The sequence below is a fragment of the Aythya ferina genome, assembly GCF_964211825.1.
Source record: "Aythya ferina genome assembly, chromosome: 9".
In the NCBI taxonomy this organism is placed as follows: domain Eukaryota; kingdom Metazoa; phylum Chordata; class Aves; order Anseriformes; family Anatidae; genus Aythya; species Aythya ferina.
In genome coordinates, this window is record NC_140305.1 from 21,426,208 (window position 1) to 21,440,802 (window position 14,595).

At 48.5% G+C, this 14,595-nt stretch overlaps 2 long non-coding RNA genes across 4 annotated transcripts; both read left to right on the forward strand.

Annotated features, from left to right (window-relative positions):
• The first annotated feature begins 4,249 nt into the window (after nucleotides 1-4,249).
• LOC311441132 lies at nucleotides 4,250-8,415 on the forward strand. Of its 2 annotated transcripts, XR_014695823.1 has the most exons (4): nucleotides 4,250-4,397; nucleotides 6,201-6,376; nucleotides 6,796-6,959; nucleotides 8,248-8,415. It is a non-coding gene; the product is annotated as an uncharacterized lncRNA (long non-coding RNA). The 2 variants fall into 2 exon arrangements; XR_014695824.1 differs by lacking the exon at nucleotides 8,248-8,415 and having other exon boundaries at nucleotides 6,796-7,268.
• Nucleotides 8,416-8,520: 105 nt separating this feature from the next.
• On the forward strand, nucleotides 8,521-13,899 carry LOC311441125. 2 transcript variants are annotated; one of them, XR_014695807.1, is made up of 5 exons: nucleotides 8,521-8,706; nucleotides 10,734-10,817; nucleotides 11,133-11,261; nucleotides 11,527-11,590; nucleotides 12,585-13,899. It is a non-coding gene; the product is annotated as an uncharacterized lncRNA (long non-coding RNA). The 2 variants fall into 2 exon arrangements; XR_014695808.1 differs by lacking the exon at nucleotides 12,585-13,899 and having other exon boundaries at nucleotides 11,527-11,625.
• The last annotated feature ends 696 nt before the right edge of the window (nucleotides 13,900-14,595 follow it).

Consider the following 14,595-nt stretch of genomic DNA (forward strand, 5'->3'; position numbering starts at 1 on the left):
ATCAGAGCCCAAGCAGCAGGCAGCACCCAGAACATTGCTTTAAACTGAGGGGTTCATCACGGCCATGCTCCTTCCGTGCTCAGCCCTGCCTGGCTGGCACCTCCCTGCCCTCATTAATGGCCAGGCAGTAACAAGGTGACTGTCAGGAGAGCTGCCAGATCGGGCCCCAATTTTTGCAGGTTGCCTTAAGCAGACAAGCTCATCAGACATTTTGGGTAGAAAGAGCAGAAATTAATAATGGAGGTGTGTGATTCTAGCCATAAAATTCATCCGACAACCCCACAAGGATGCACAGCAGCTCCAGGAACCCCAAGGAGATATTTTAAGGCACTAGCAGGTACCAGGGCTGATGAGGGTGTTTCCAGCAGTAATAAACCTGTGTGACTCCATCCCAGCTGCCTCCAGAGCAGTTTGTTTTATTTGGGTGCAGTGTGTAGTGCACAAATTCCCTCTGTTGTGCTCCAAATGGCAGGATCTGCAGAGATAGTAGTTCACTGTAGTTGTTCAATCTTGATTTTATCACTTGGGTGACTGGTGTGAGGTCTCGCTGCTGTCATGTTTCCCCTGGATTTTCCCTGAATTTTAGCATTTACCTGAATTTTGACAGCAGCAGGTAGAACAGGCAGTAGTTCTGCGCTTCACATCTCCATAATATCAGGGTGGTTGCAGGCTGGGACTGGAGCCGTGGGGAGTGGGCTTCTCCCAAGCTCCACCACCTAAACCCAGGGCTTATTTTCCTGCAGACAGACAGACGGCTGCCCCCAGACACTCGTGGTACCTGCACAAACACACAGAGCAACACCGTATGGCTAGACTGGGCATTTGCTGGACGGGCACACAGCTCTGCCCCAAATTTTGTAGAGCCAACACAAAGCAGTGAGAAACTAATGGCTCTTAGTGCTCCTCGTTTATTTTTTCCAGTCACTTGAAATATCTTCTTTCAAGGATTTTGTTTTCCTCTCGGCTTTATTGTAATTGCCTTTGATTGTTTCAAACTGGAGGAGGAAAAAAAAGGAAATTCATTTTTAACACTCAGAAATGAAAAATGTTTCCTTCTTTCCAATATTTCTCATGGATGTTTTCATTCATATCCACTCACTGAACACAGCCTGAAACAACCGACCCGGGCAGTTTTCACAAAGCAGAGCCAAGACCAAGACCTGCGGGTGGAGCAGCCCCACGGCCGGGACTGGCTCTGTGCCCCATCCTGGGGGGCTGCAGGGATGCTCCCCGCTGCCAGCATCAGCACCAAGCATGGGAAACCCCATCCTGCATTATCTTGGGATGCTGTGTTCTGAAAATAATAGGAAATGGCCCCAAATAATTAGCAGCTGCTGAGCATCATTCACCTCCCGTGTTTTCAGTGTGGTGACAGCACAGCTACCAGCACACCAGCCCTGAACCTTCCCTGGAGTGCTGCCACTGCCCTGTGCTCCTGCAGAACCCTGTGCCCTGGGGAGAAAAGGCAGCAAGCGGTGGTGATGCCACCACCGAAATTGGGTCAGCTTCTGCTGGTGTAAGCCAGCATTCCTTTGCTGAAGCCCACGGAGATAAAAGAGCTCAAGAAAGACCAAAATTAGGTCATTCGGATGCACTGCTCCCTCCATGCAGCAATGTAACCCTCTTCCTTCTTCCTGCTGCTCCTCAGGGCAGCCAAGTAGGTCAGGAGCACCTCCTGTCAGGCAGCTGGATCCACCAAGGTAGCTCTGAAAGAGTCTCCAAAGCAGGAGGAATTTGACCCCAGCGTGTTTCACATGCCTCAAACCAGGGACACCAAAACACCCACTGACTCCCACTGAAAAAGAAGCGTAATTGAAACAAATTGGGAATTAGATTCCCAAGCAATCCAGCTTCCTATTTCCCCTCCCCAGCAGTGGAGCCAGAAGGCGATCCTGATGTTACTGCAGCCCCAACTTCTATGTGAGACAGCAACAGCGGTGCCCAGAATTTGGTCCAACAGCAATAAAAATGAATAATACTAATTTCTGCAATTATTTACCACTCACAGGCAAATTAGTCATCTCCTTGCCATACCTGAGAAAGTAGATGCCACAAAATACCTTCAGTGCCATCTAGCTACTAAGTTACATGAAGAGACATCTGCAAGGAGCCTTGGTTGCCACAAAGCCCAGCAGTGGCACCTGTGAGAAAGGTACAGGTGGGCATGGATCCGGCCTCGCGTGGTGAGGCTGGCAGGGGCAGAGGAAGGAGCTGGTGTTTTGCTTCTTCCACTCTCAGCCCACGCCATGGAGTGCTGCCGCCAGTCTGCTGTGTCCCAGACCATGCAAAAAGCGATGAAAAGCCAAGCAGAATTAATTTCAAGAAGTTGTTTTTATGACGTGCTGTGTTTTGCTGAGATTGTTCTGCTCACAGAGTAATTTGTCCAGATAAAACCCGACTAGAAATGACCTTATGGTCTGGGTATGATGGCGTTGGAGGATGCACACACACCCGTGCTCACACCACATCCAGCCGCGGCACTGGGCCAAGGCTCAGCTCAGTGTATGGAGTGGGCGAGCACCCCACACACCCCAAGGGCCTGATCCTGCTCAGGGTGCATGCTTGTAAGGAGAAAAACAAGCCCCTTCGAAGGCAGGGAGCCCCTCTAGGCGAGACCAGGCTATCCCCACAGCAAAATGGTGGCAGTTTCAGGGAGCTGGGCCCAGCTTGGACCAGCCCACAGCCTGTCCGCAGTGTCAAAGTCATTGGAAAAAGATTAGGAGTGCATTAATAATTGGAGTCAATGCTGAGCAGTGCTAGGCCTGGTCCTGGGCCTTGCTGGTATCCATATGGCACCCACAAGGCTTTTTTTTACTCAAAGCTTTCAGCATGAAAGGTGTTTCGACTGTGGCGAGGCCTGACAGCTCCAGCCACAGGAGCTGGAATTACCACACAGACACTTCAATAAAATCCAGCCTGGCGCTCAGGCTGCCCCCACACCTCCATCCCAGCTGATTTACACCAGCTGAGAAGAGACCCAACCCCCAGGACCAGGTGTGGCCTATGGCCGTATGTGGGCAGCTGAGATGATTTAAGAGCTGCTGGTGTCAGTCACAGTGGTCTCAGTAAATGCCAGATTTACCCTGCAGTCTGCACCAGGAGCATGGACAGCTCCTGGCCAGGAGAAATCAAGCCCAAACCCTTTTCCACAGCCCAATGCCCAGGTTGTGAAGCACGGGAAGAGCAGTAGCTGAAGCTGATTGCAGCTCTACGTGGATAATTTCTACCAGTATTATGTTATTGTGTTGGAGCGGTGATGCATAATGTATGGCTGGGCATCTCTGAAACAAGTATTTTACCTTTAATTTAGAAATCTCTGAGACATTAGAGAAGTCCTCTCGTTACATGGCACAGATCTGTGGGGAGTCAGCAATAGTGCAGTCTTTAAAAGAAGTTAATGATAGGGGGAATGGGAGTGGTGCAAAATACCTGCCCTGGGAAGGGGAGCAGGAGCTCGGCACCCAGCAAGGCTGGAAAATAAGAGCCCCGGGGAAAAGAAAAGCATTGGGATTTCAGGTAGCATTGCACTATGGCAGACTTGGAGCCCCAAGTGCTGTTTCTAGCTCTGTCCCCTGGCTCCCTTCTTCCCCCAGGTCTGCTCCCAGCTGCACATAGGGGCTGCAGCCACCAACCCCTGCGCAGGGGCGCTGCCTGCCCAAGTGCTGCACAGAGCACAAATGAGGCAATTTTGGGATCAGTGTGAGGATCTGGGGATCTTTCTAATTATCTAACCATCAGTGGATTTAGCGCTTGTTGTTCACAGATTTTTGTCCAGCAGCCTGTGCAGCTTTCCATATAAAGACAAAAACGCTGATCAATATTTAGCACAAACACAGCGTGCTATTAATTCCTCCCTGAGAAGGGGTTTTACCCAAGCTGAATTGCAGGAAAAACCTGCAGAAATGATAGCAGTCCCAGACTTCTTCCAATATTACTGGGAAACAAAGTGGCTCTGTGTGCTAGCAGCACAGCATACCCCTCCTGAGACCTGCACTTGGCTTTGGATGAAAAAAGGGTAAAGGAAGGGAAGTAAGGCACCGCAAGGGCTCAGGTGTAGCAGATTGGCACATTTACTCCACCAAGCATGGGGCTTATCTCCCTAATGCTGGCCATCCCCCGGGCCAAGGGGTGCAGGAGGTGCTGATTAGTCTGGCCTGTGCTTGGTGATAATTAGCAAAAAATTAGCAAATAATTAGCCAGGGCTCCACTATATAAAGAAGGCAGGGCAGCAGGACCAGCCCCTTCCTCCTGGAAGATGCTGCTGAGGGAGGTACAGGAGAAAATCCAGCTGGGGAGGACAGGGAAGCCAAGCACAGCTCAGATGAGGACTGATAAGCACCAATTCTGGTGCACAGTGCCTGTGGGGAGCTTCTGCACCTTGCTTCCAGGGTCTCATGGTAAATGCCTTCCCTAGCAGATGGGGACAGTGATGTGTTTGAGCTGAATGGCTGAAGCAGGCAGAGCACAGTGTAGAGAGGGCAGGTTTGTAGCCTGGGCTGAGTGTTTTGCTATTATTAATTACGCTTGTGATCAATACCATCCATGAGTCAGCAGGAACCTGCTTGGCATAGGCAGGAAAGGCAGTGCCCTGTAAGCGCTGAAGCCAAGCGGGTCCCTCTGCATGCCGGGGGGTTGTCCTATGTCTCACCCACCCCACAAGAGCCCTGGCACCAGAGCTGCCTGGCATGTGTGCTTGGTGTCGTGGTAAAGCCAGCAGTGTTGGAGTATGCCTGGTTTGGGGGCACGGTGTGGGGCTGTGGGGGTCCCTGGTCTTGGGGGGCCACCAGGGATGGGGAGAACCATGCGGGCATGCGACACATGAACCACCCTCAACCTTCGCTGTGCTCAAAGCCAGTATTTTGATGGTCCCTGTCTCTAATTTGGGTGACTTGGATGCTGGGCACCCTTGTACAACCCTCCCAAATGACGGGGGTGGGACTGTGGTGGTGATGGGGCTGTTTGCAGGGGATGGGATGGAGAAAGAAGGAGAGGCACCAGTGTGTGTGGGGGTGGGTGTGCATGATGCCTCCAGCACCACCTCCTGCCCCTGCTTTATTTATTCTGTAAGTATAAAACCACCTGGAAGATACTTGAGGTTATCTGGATGTTGACGTAAATTAACCTCTCCTAAACAAATGATCCACTTCTGATTCACTTCTAAGAAACTTGGGCTCCTACAACCAAGCTTCTTTTACAGCCATCAGTGCGTTTTGAATCATAAAGCGAGAGGGCACCATTTTCAGTGAAAGATGCCAACTGTGAGTTTTGTCCAGGGATTTGATTTAGCAGCAGGAAGACCATACTGAAATATTTGAGTCCGTAACAATTAATGACCATATTCGGGGGTTTATAGCTGTGCTGTGGATCCCACCGTGGGTCCCTGTTGCTTTTCTGCAGTGCTAACAAACGCGGAGGTTGTATGTCTTTACACCCAGTAATTGCCTCCCAGGCCACGCTAACTTCACAGAGATGCACTGTTTTTCAAGACCCGCGTAAGGCCTTGACCTATAAAATTCAATTTCAAATGGTAAAAATCCCCTGGCCACCTCAGATGCTGGTGACAAACTAATGTGCTATGTTCCATAACCATCTGTTTTGAGTACTGGCTTGACCTGTAAGTGTTCGGGATACAGCCTGACTAAAACGGGTTTTATTATTTTCCATTAGTACCTGCCGCAACAAAATCAACTGGCAGTCCACAGGGGAAATAAAAGTATTTTCCTCCTCCAGATAGCATCTGCTGCAAATGTAAACGGACCCTTTCCCAGCCCTCTCCTTCCTTTGGCTCCCTCCCAGCCACCCGGCTGATGTGATTGAGTTTCGCCAATTTTCGGCTTGGTTGGTGAGCCCCAGGGTTTTGGGCTGTTGGGGGACCCTCACCTGGCCACGCTGGGCCACCAGCAGACGTGGGGCACCCTTGGGGACACTGGGCAGCCACGGCAGGTCCCTGCCTGGTGGTGCCTCCCTCCCCAGGAGCACCCGGCTGGTTGCGTTCCCTGGGTTGCATCCTAGTGGTGCCCACCCGTGCTTGTTTGCCCTCCTCTCGCTTCCAAAATCTCCTTCCTTTTTTTTTTTTTTTTTTTTTTCCTTAAGGAGGATTATTCAGTTAAAAATAAATAAATAATCCTCCAGCATTAAAACCTTTCTCACGTTGTCTCGTCTCAGTAAAACAATGACATTTTCCCCTCTTTGATGCTCAGATCTAGCTCCGCAGGAAATTTTACTACCACGACTCTTTCATCTCTCTCCTGGTTTGAAGATAAATGATCCTTGGACTCTTCTGGACCTGCATAAATCACAAAAGCAATCTACTAAGAGAGCTGCCTGTGGCACCGACTTCAGCTGGAATTGAAAAGGACAGTCAAAAATATCCATTGTGCTTACACAAGGGGTAACTCAAACCATCCTCTGGGCAAGAGGGGAGGAGGCAGGTGATGGGACCACAACTCACTTGGGTGGGAAGGACCCCAGGAGAGAGGGCACCACAGCTCCTGAGGCTGGGCACGGGGCTCCATCCCAAAGACAGACAGGTCCAGCACATCCTCCCAGGGCACTGAATTTGCCCCCAGATGTCAGATGGGTGTTACACCATCCCTGTCCTAACCACAGGGCTTGCCCATTAACCCATCTCTGGAAAATGGGTTGAGGTCAGTGAAGTGTCACCTTTGAAGTCTGGGCTTCAGGAGGGGCAGCTCGCCATATATTTGACTGATCTGAGCCTTTGATGAGGTTTTATCTACAGGATGGGAGAGCTTCAATGCTCTGTGAGTCTCAGTGCTGTATTTCTGTTCTCAGGAATGTCCTGTGAGGATCCAACCTGATGGTGATGACACCCAAAGCACCAGCGACGAGGCACAAGGTGAAACCCCCCCCATGCTCTGCTCTCACTCGAGAGATGACTACATGGTGGCACCGGCACCCAGCTCCTGCACTGCCAGAGCAAATGTGCCTGGATTCAGGTAAACCAGCAGCAAAGTTAGCAGCAAACCAACCTGCTGCAGGAGGTTTGTGCACCAGCCTGCCCCCAGCTGCTGTCCCTCGGTCCCCATCCCGGGGAGCTCACAAGCTGCAGCTGCAGCCAGCGCCGCTCCAAGAGCTGCTGATGCAGCGAGCTTCGGCGTGCAACCTCTGCTGGGTGCCTTGTGCTTTCCCGTGGGTGGGACTGTGGGCTGCCGAGCTATTTTTGTGTCTCCCCTCGCTTTCACCTGATTGCAACCGGATACCGCAAGCCCCAGCAGCCCCGAGCGGAGCGCGCTGCATTGCTCATGTAACACACCATATGCTTTCGGGCAAGGAGACAGGATTTCACGCCACCAGGCCAGCTTTTTTTTTTTTTTTTTTTTTTTTATATATATATTCTTCTTAAGAAAATGTTTAAAGCTGTACTTGCAAATTCGTTGTGTTGCTCAGAGCTCCTTGTAATTCCGGGACATCTGCAGAGATCATTCGCAGTGTCGCTCCTCATTAGCTGAGGTGTTATCTTGAAACTGGATTTAAGGCAGCTCCCTGAGATGCTCAGCTCCTTCCAGTCTGATGTGGTGCTTCACGTCCCATTTCCAGTCATACAACGATGATCCATGGCGAAATCGTTTCAGCTATGGAAACGGGTATTTACCTCAAAATATCCCCACCAAATACAGTGGCTGCTCTACGGATGAGTTAGCAAGCACCCAAGGTGTGCAGCAAGCAGCACTGGGTCACAGGGACGCCAGGCATAAAGCGCAGTGGTGCCCTCCATTCCTCCCTCATCTTGTTTGGTGCTGCAGAGGGGGCACCCCTCACCCTCCATCTGCTTTATTTAACTTTGGCCACCTTCATTCGAGACGTATAGACCCCTCTAGATAGCATGTGTCATTGGAGCTGGTTTGCAGGGCCACCAAAGGGCCCTGCCTCAGCGGGGTTGACTGTCGGCCTCTGGGGTTCTGGATTTCCTGAAGCAGAAATCTGGAAAATTTCTCCTTTCTTCCACCACAGAGACACACCCAGAGGCAGCATCTTGCTCTGTAACGCTGAGCTCTTCTCCTGGGATAATTAAATCAAAAACTCAAAGCCCTTCAGGCCAGCTTAGGAATTCCCATGATGGGGTAACTTTACCAGAGCTGGTGGGTCAGGCCTGGTTTTCGTGGCTGCTTTATTTTTCCCATTTTCTTTTCTGACTTGGAAAAACAGCAGCAGAAGTGTTGCTGTGGCGTTTTCCTCATGAGTAATCACTGATCTCATTTTGGTTTCTGCCACCCTTTTGTTTAGGCACAGCTGAATGATGGCCTTTCACCACAGGACTTTGTGGGAGACGACAAATAGAGGCAGTCTGGTGAGCGAGGAGCCCGGTGAGCGGGGAGATGATGGTCAGGAGAGGAACGAGCCTGGAAAGTGACAGACAGATGGACAGGCTTGACGTGAGGAGGAGATGACAGTTGGGAGTTGCAGGTGTGGAAGAGGAAAGGCAAGGAAGGCAGCATGCTTTGCTGTATCAAAGACTGACTTCTGCACGGTCTTTGTATCCCCATTGATACTGGGTCACTGGGATCATGGTGGAAATATTTCTTTTCATCAGGTGATTTTTACCAAAATATGTATGTGTACATATATCAATGAGCTTCTAGGCCCGTTGAATCGCACATGGGAGGGAGAAATGGTAGAGTCCAGCGACAGGTCCCGGAGGCTTTGCTGGCATCCAACGCCAGCTCTCGTGCTCAGATGGCTCAGGTAGGTGCATTTCTCCTCAGAGCTGGAGGACTGCAGGCCCACAGGGAGCCCAGCACGTCTCTGGGCTTGAGGGTACGGTTTTATGAAAACGTCCTTTTCCCTTAGCTAAGAGGATGGTTACAAAACATACTGAAATTTGTTTTTTACCCTTTAGAGCTTCCAGAATGTTGTGCTCATCTATCTTATGTTATTTTTCTATTTGTGGTTTTGAGGTCATGGCTTGAGAAATGTTAACTCTTCCAGTGAAGTTTGGAGCCAAAACCAATTCTTCTTGGAGGAAATACCAACATTTCTGCTAGTGCCTCATAGCTGAAAAACAGAGATGAATACATGGCAATTGATTTATCTTGCTGATCAAAAGGTGCCTCAGCAAAGTTACGTACTCATGGAAAATGCTGTGTGATGGAGTTGGGTGGATAGTGCAAACAAACACAAACTTTCCCACAAATATTTGCTTGTCTTAAATTAATCTGCTTGGCTCTGCTCATGGCTCTCCAAAGTTTATTTTCCACAAATATTCTAACAACAGCTCATTGGCAGCAATACACACAGAAACTGCTCAAGGTAACATCTGAGGAAACTATTTTTGAAGGTCTGTCTTAAGGCCAGCATCCCCCAAACCCTGCTACGTCTGTGCCTCTAGACTTGGCAGCCCTGAGGAAGGGGCAGCGCATCATCTGCCTCCCTTGGATGATGGGCCAGACGTGGGGATGTGGCTGAGTCACGGCTCAGATCCTCATTTCCCTCCTGACAAAGATGATGATTAACTGGGGACAGCTGGAGAACTGAGGCTGTGTTTCTGTGAGAGAAGGACTCTAGGAAGGCTTTTTCTTGCTCCCTGCCTTTGCGTCACATGAGGGCAGGAGATCCAGGGGTGTCCCCTCCTTCCTCTTCCCTGCATGCGTTCAGCTCAGCGCTGAATTCCTGGGTTGTCTTGCGACCACAGGATGTAACAAAGCACCCAAGCATGTGGGTGTACAGTCTTGTTGCACCCCAATTTTGCCATCCGAGATGGCAGAAAGGCAACAGCATGCAGGCTTGGGGGAAAATCTTCCTTCTCTTCCTGGGACACTTAGGAGAGCAAGATCCTGCTGGAGCAGGCTGCAACATGAATCCTCCAGGCAGTTTATAAATAGCTGGAGAGAAGTGAACAACATTATTCTAAGTTCACGAACTAGTCTTCATATTCCTTGCAGCAACCGCAAGGCAGGTTGAGTCAGACTTGTGAATACGAGGCTGGGAGCATCTTCTCTCTTCTGTGCTGGAGCAGGGTGCAGGTCCCCGAGGGAGCCCCTGCAGCACACATATCTTGCACTGCAGAGCCTGAGGCCCTCACGTCTGGCTTCATCTCGAGTCAGAATAAAATTCCCGAAATTCTCCTCAGAGCCAAAGGGAAGAAGGCTCTGGATAGGTCAAAACATATAATTTTTATTGAGGCTCCTTTATTTTCTATTATTATAAAATACAAGACATCCCAGAATGAAATATATATATATGTGTATGTATATATTTCACTGTTTGCTGTTTCCTTTTTTTTTTTTTTTTTTTTTTTTTTTTTAATTCTGCTTACCCATTAGGGGAGCGTGTACAATTTTGAAAGCAGTTTGATGGAAGCATGTACATGTATTTCATTGGGGAAGAGTTTTGAACTTATCCCATCAGCTCTATTAATAGCACTTAGCACTTACTCGGGTATCTTAACCAGGGTTTCTCAAAGCGCATTATGAAAGTATATCATTAGCCCTATTCTAGATCGATCTGTCTAAAGCTGAGCCGGAATGTTTTTAATTTGACTTCTAAATCACCACTGCCAATATGTCTCTGTGAGCTACGCTGGTACAGTCAGGAAATGAAACAATTTCTCATGATGCACGTCAAAATTAGCCAGCACAAACTGGCTACGGGCCCCCAAGACAGGACAGTCCACTGCACCAGGAATCAGAAGATTCTTCTCTGCCACCACGTTCCCACAGGGCCATTTGGAAGTCTCTGCATTGCGCATCTTTTTTTTTTTTGTCCCTTTTTAGGCTGCCGGCTGCATTGAGACTGGAAATCCTCTGGAAAAAGCACTGCGGCATCCCTCGGCCATCGGTGGCAGCGCTACGGAGCGGGTGAGCCACGCAAATCATTTTGGAACAGGAGATGATGCAAGGTGGAAGCAAAAAAACATAAGCAGAACTGCTGCTTGAAAAGATTTTAAGAACCCTTTTGGGTTTTGACATCTTAAAAAAAAAAAAAAAAAAAAAAAAAAAAAAAAGGAACTGCACAAAAATTAGTCACCAAACTTACAGAAAGGAATGACAGTCACAAAACAGGACCAGAGGCAGTTGTGATATTAGCAACCACCCCTTCGACACGGTGGTTACGTAGGCATTGAATGAGAAAGGCAGGAGGGTATGTTTGTAAAGAAAACCTGTTTTTCACAGGTTGCCCCTTCCACAGTGGCAGACCACAGATCGAGAAGAGCTGACTACCCTTCCGGTGGCAGTAATGCAATGACGCTGCTCAGAGCGAGGGAGAAAAACACCGGCTGATTTGCTTTGCGTCATGTTCTGGTAACCTCAGAATTAACCTTGCTGGACACAGATCTGTTAGCTTTTACCATGCTCCCCCAATTAATCTGCTGAAGTCTGGGACAGAAATAGCTATCCACAGCTGTTACAGATTGATATGTTCCCTGATGATGCTTGGCACTGCCTTCAGAAAAAAGAAAACTTTCTTATTTTATTCTTTGCTATGAAGTTAACTTTTTTTTTTTTTTTTTTTTTTTTTTTCTATTTTTACTATTTTAATGCTTTCTTTGCAATCTGATGGCATCAGACTGCTCGGCTTTGCTTTGATTGGAATGGAAGGCAGACTTGCTACTCGAGGACACTCCGTAATGGTAACTTCAGAGCTGTTATTTTTGTTTTAGAAAAAGGAAGGGTGGAGGGAGCTTGCGGGGTGCACAGCTCTAAGTGCATCGGGTTACACCACAGCACGCATTGCATTTCCAGGGCTAGCGGGGAGCAACAGCCCCTTGGATGTCCTCTGCCCTGCTGGTAATGCCTGAACAAAACATCCAGATCCACCTGGGGCCACCATCCTGCAAATGCCTGCTCACACGCAGCAGCAGCTGCGGTTTTAGTGCATGCTCAGAATGGAAATCCCCAAATCTGCAAACTGCAGAGACACGGCAAAATCCCCAAATCTGCAAAGCCACCTCTGCAAACCGGGGCTGTACATATGTACCAAGCAAACATAGGTCTTTAGAATTGTACCCAGTGAGGTGGCTCTGATCCTTCTCACTCCTGTTTCAGGCTTCCATTCCTGACATTTTGACAGTGGCTGAATGTCGTATCCACAGAGTAAAGCTTGCATAGATCTTTTTGAACCTTGGTTGAAAAATTAACTTAATTAACAAGAGTCAGATGATGATCCTGGGGCTTGTGAGGGCGCTCTCTCTGCCATTGTCAAACTGGAGGAAGGGGAGGAGGTGGCAGTCTCTCTTTAACAACATGTTAAACCTTTTATACAGTGGCTAAAGTGTTTTGTTAGGTGTGGTGTAAACTACGATTACAGAAAACAAAGTATGAGAAGATGTTTGAAGTGACAACAGTGACAGCAAACCCCACACCAGCTGGTGATGTGGCACAAACATCACACACCCTTGGGGCAGATGGATGCCCAGGCATGAGGGATTTCACCGGGCACACATCTGCTAGGGTAGGCTGCTGCATAATGCCGATGGGGTCTGGTTTTCTTTTCCATAATCTCCGAAGTAGCTTCGATTCAGAACGAATGAAAGCATCGAGTGTCTCCAAAAGCTCCAAATAACTCGTGTTTTCTCATCTATACCCTCTGCTCTGCACATTACTCTTTTGTTTGTCTTCCCTCAGCGTGCATCTAGAGGAGAGATTACAAGTTGCACCATCAGCAGCCAAGCAAGGTCTGAGCCACAAGGAAAGATCTGAGTCATCTCCCCGAGAGAGTATTCTAGCCATACATCATTGTTTGTTTTCAGGCAAACCAGTACAATTATGCAACATAAATTCTTTTAAAGCATTTGGGACTTCAGTTCAATTTAAAATCCTGTAGGTTTTATGGCCAGGATGAGTGATTACAAAGCGTGTGCATACAAATGAAGACTTAGGAAGAAGCGTGTTGGGAGGATGAAAGGGCACGTGGAGCCTCATGCACTCGCTGGGCAAGCTCCGGCCAGGCTGCAACGAAGGGGGGAGATCTGAAGGGCCCACGTCAAAGGCAGGTTATGATATTTATGGCTCTGAAGCACGGTTTCACTCACCCGGTGCCATGAGCGTTTTCTGTGATTGCAATCTCCTACAAACGCTTTTGTATGGGCTTCAGCAGAGCCAGGTGACTTTGCCTGGATTACCTCCTGATTTATGCTGCCTTGAATGGGGATGAGAATCTGATCTATTTAAAAACAAGACTCGGCTATAACAGAAATAGAGGGAGGCATTAAAATGTCTGCCATCTGAATATTTCATCACTCCAGGAAAGTGCTAAGCAGGGGCTAGAGGCTCAGATGCCATCCTCGGGCAGAAGGACAGGCTGGCAGTGGGGACACCGAGCCCACCCATCCCCTTGCTGTGTCACCAAGTTCCCATGGGGTAATCGGAGCCATGTCTGAGCTGCTTTTACCCCAGCCTCTGCCTCCTTTCCCTCCCGAGGCAGCACCACATCCCTGCTGTTTAAAGACTTGGTGCTTGCTGCCCTGCGAGCTCAGCCTCCAGCACATGGCCCAGGAGCTGCAGACCCAGGCGAGGAACCAGGACCTAGAGGCACAACAGGCAGAAAGCAGCGATCCCATAGCTTGGTTTAATGTGCTTCCTTCGAGACATACTGTCATGGTTTCTGGAGGCCTGGCAGTTAAATCAGTTTACAACGCCAGCTACCTATTTATTTTTTTCTTCTTCTGTAGAGAGGAGTGGAATCGACAGCGTTTTGTTCCCTCGCTCTTATTTAGGTGAATACACCGATAGGTTTGTGTCTCCGTATTCCACTTTTACTTACACAGATGTAAATTCCACTGCAGCAGGAGGGATTATTGACAGCGGATCTGAGACGATCCAAGGCCAGACTCTGACCTATTGATTTTGCCAAGATTGCACAGGACGTATGTAGTTCATTGCAGAATACAGTCTTTGTTTGTTTTGTTTATTGCTCAATATATAACAATGTGGAATAAAGAACGACGCCAAACTGCAGAAATGCCTGAGGATTTCTCTTTAATTGAAATCAGGACTGGGATCAGGACTCCTTGTAAATCAAGAGCAGTCAGCCTTTGAGAAAATTCACTGCTTTTCCAAAGTTTACTTTCAAATGGGATTTAGCTTTAACTCTTCACCTCTCAGAGCAGCTCAGCTAAATAATCTTTAATGATTTCTCTGGAGCCACTTTGTGCTGCTCAATAGTTTGAAAATTCATGGGCATAACAGATGCTGGGCAAGAATCTTGTTTGTACTAAGTGTGAACTGTAGTTGAGAAAAAGCAAATCCGTGTAAATATTAGAGATATTTCCAATATTGATCCCAATCAATATTCTTGAAAAGCTGAACACTCTTCTGAATCAGGATTTTGGTGCAGTCCATTAAAAACCCACCAGTTGTCCTTGTAAAATGATGACCTAGATCTACATTTAACTTCAGTTTGATGCTGCTTTGTGTTAACCTTTAACTTGGAGCCCTACAGCCGCAGTGCCGTATGAACTCCTACCCACAAATTCCACCAGCGGGTTGCCTCTAGCCTTCCTAAGAGTGTCTCAGCCTCCAGGTAAGTGGGTGCCAACCACTGTGAGCAGAGCAACATCACAACCCTGATGTCCTAATTAGAGTCCCATCGTTTCCCACATCGGAGCTCCCTGTGTTATGAAACAGCCAACCAACA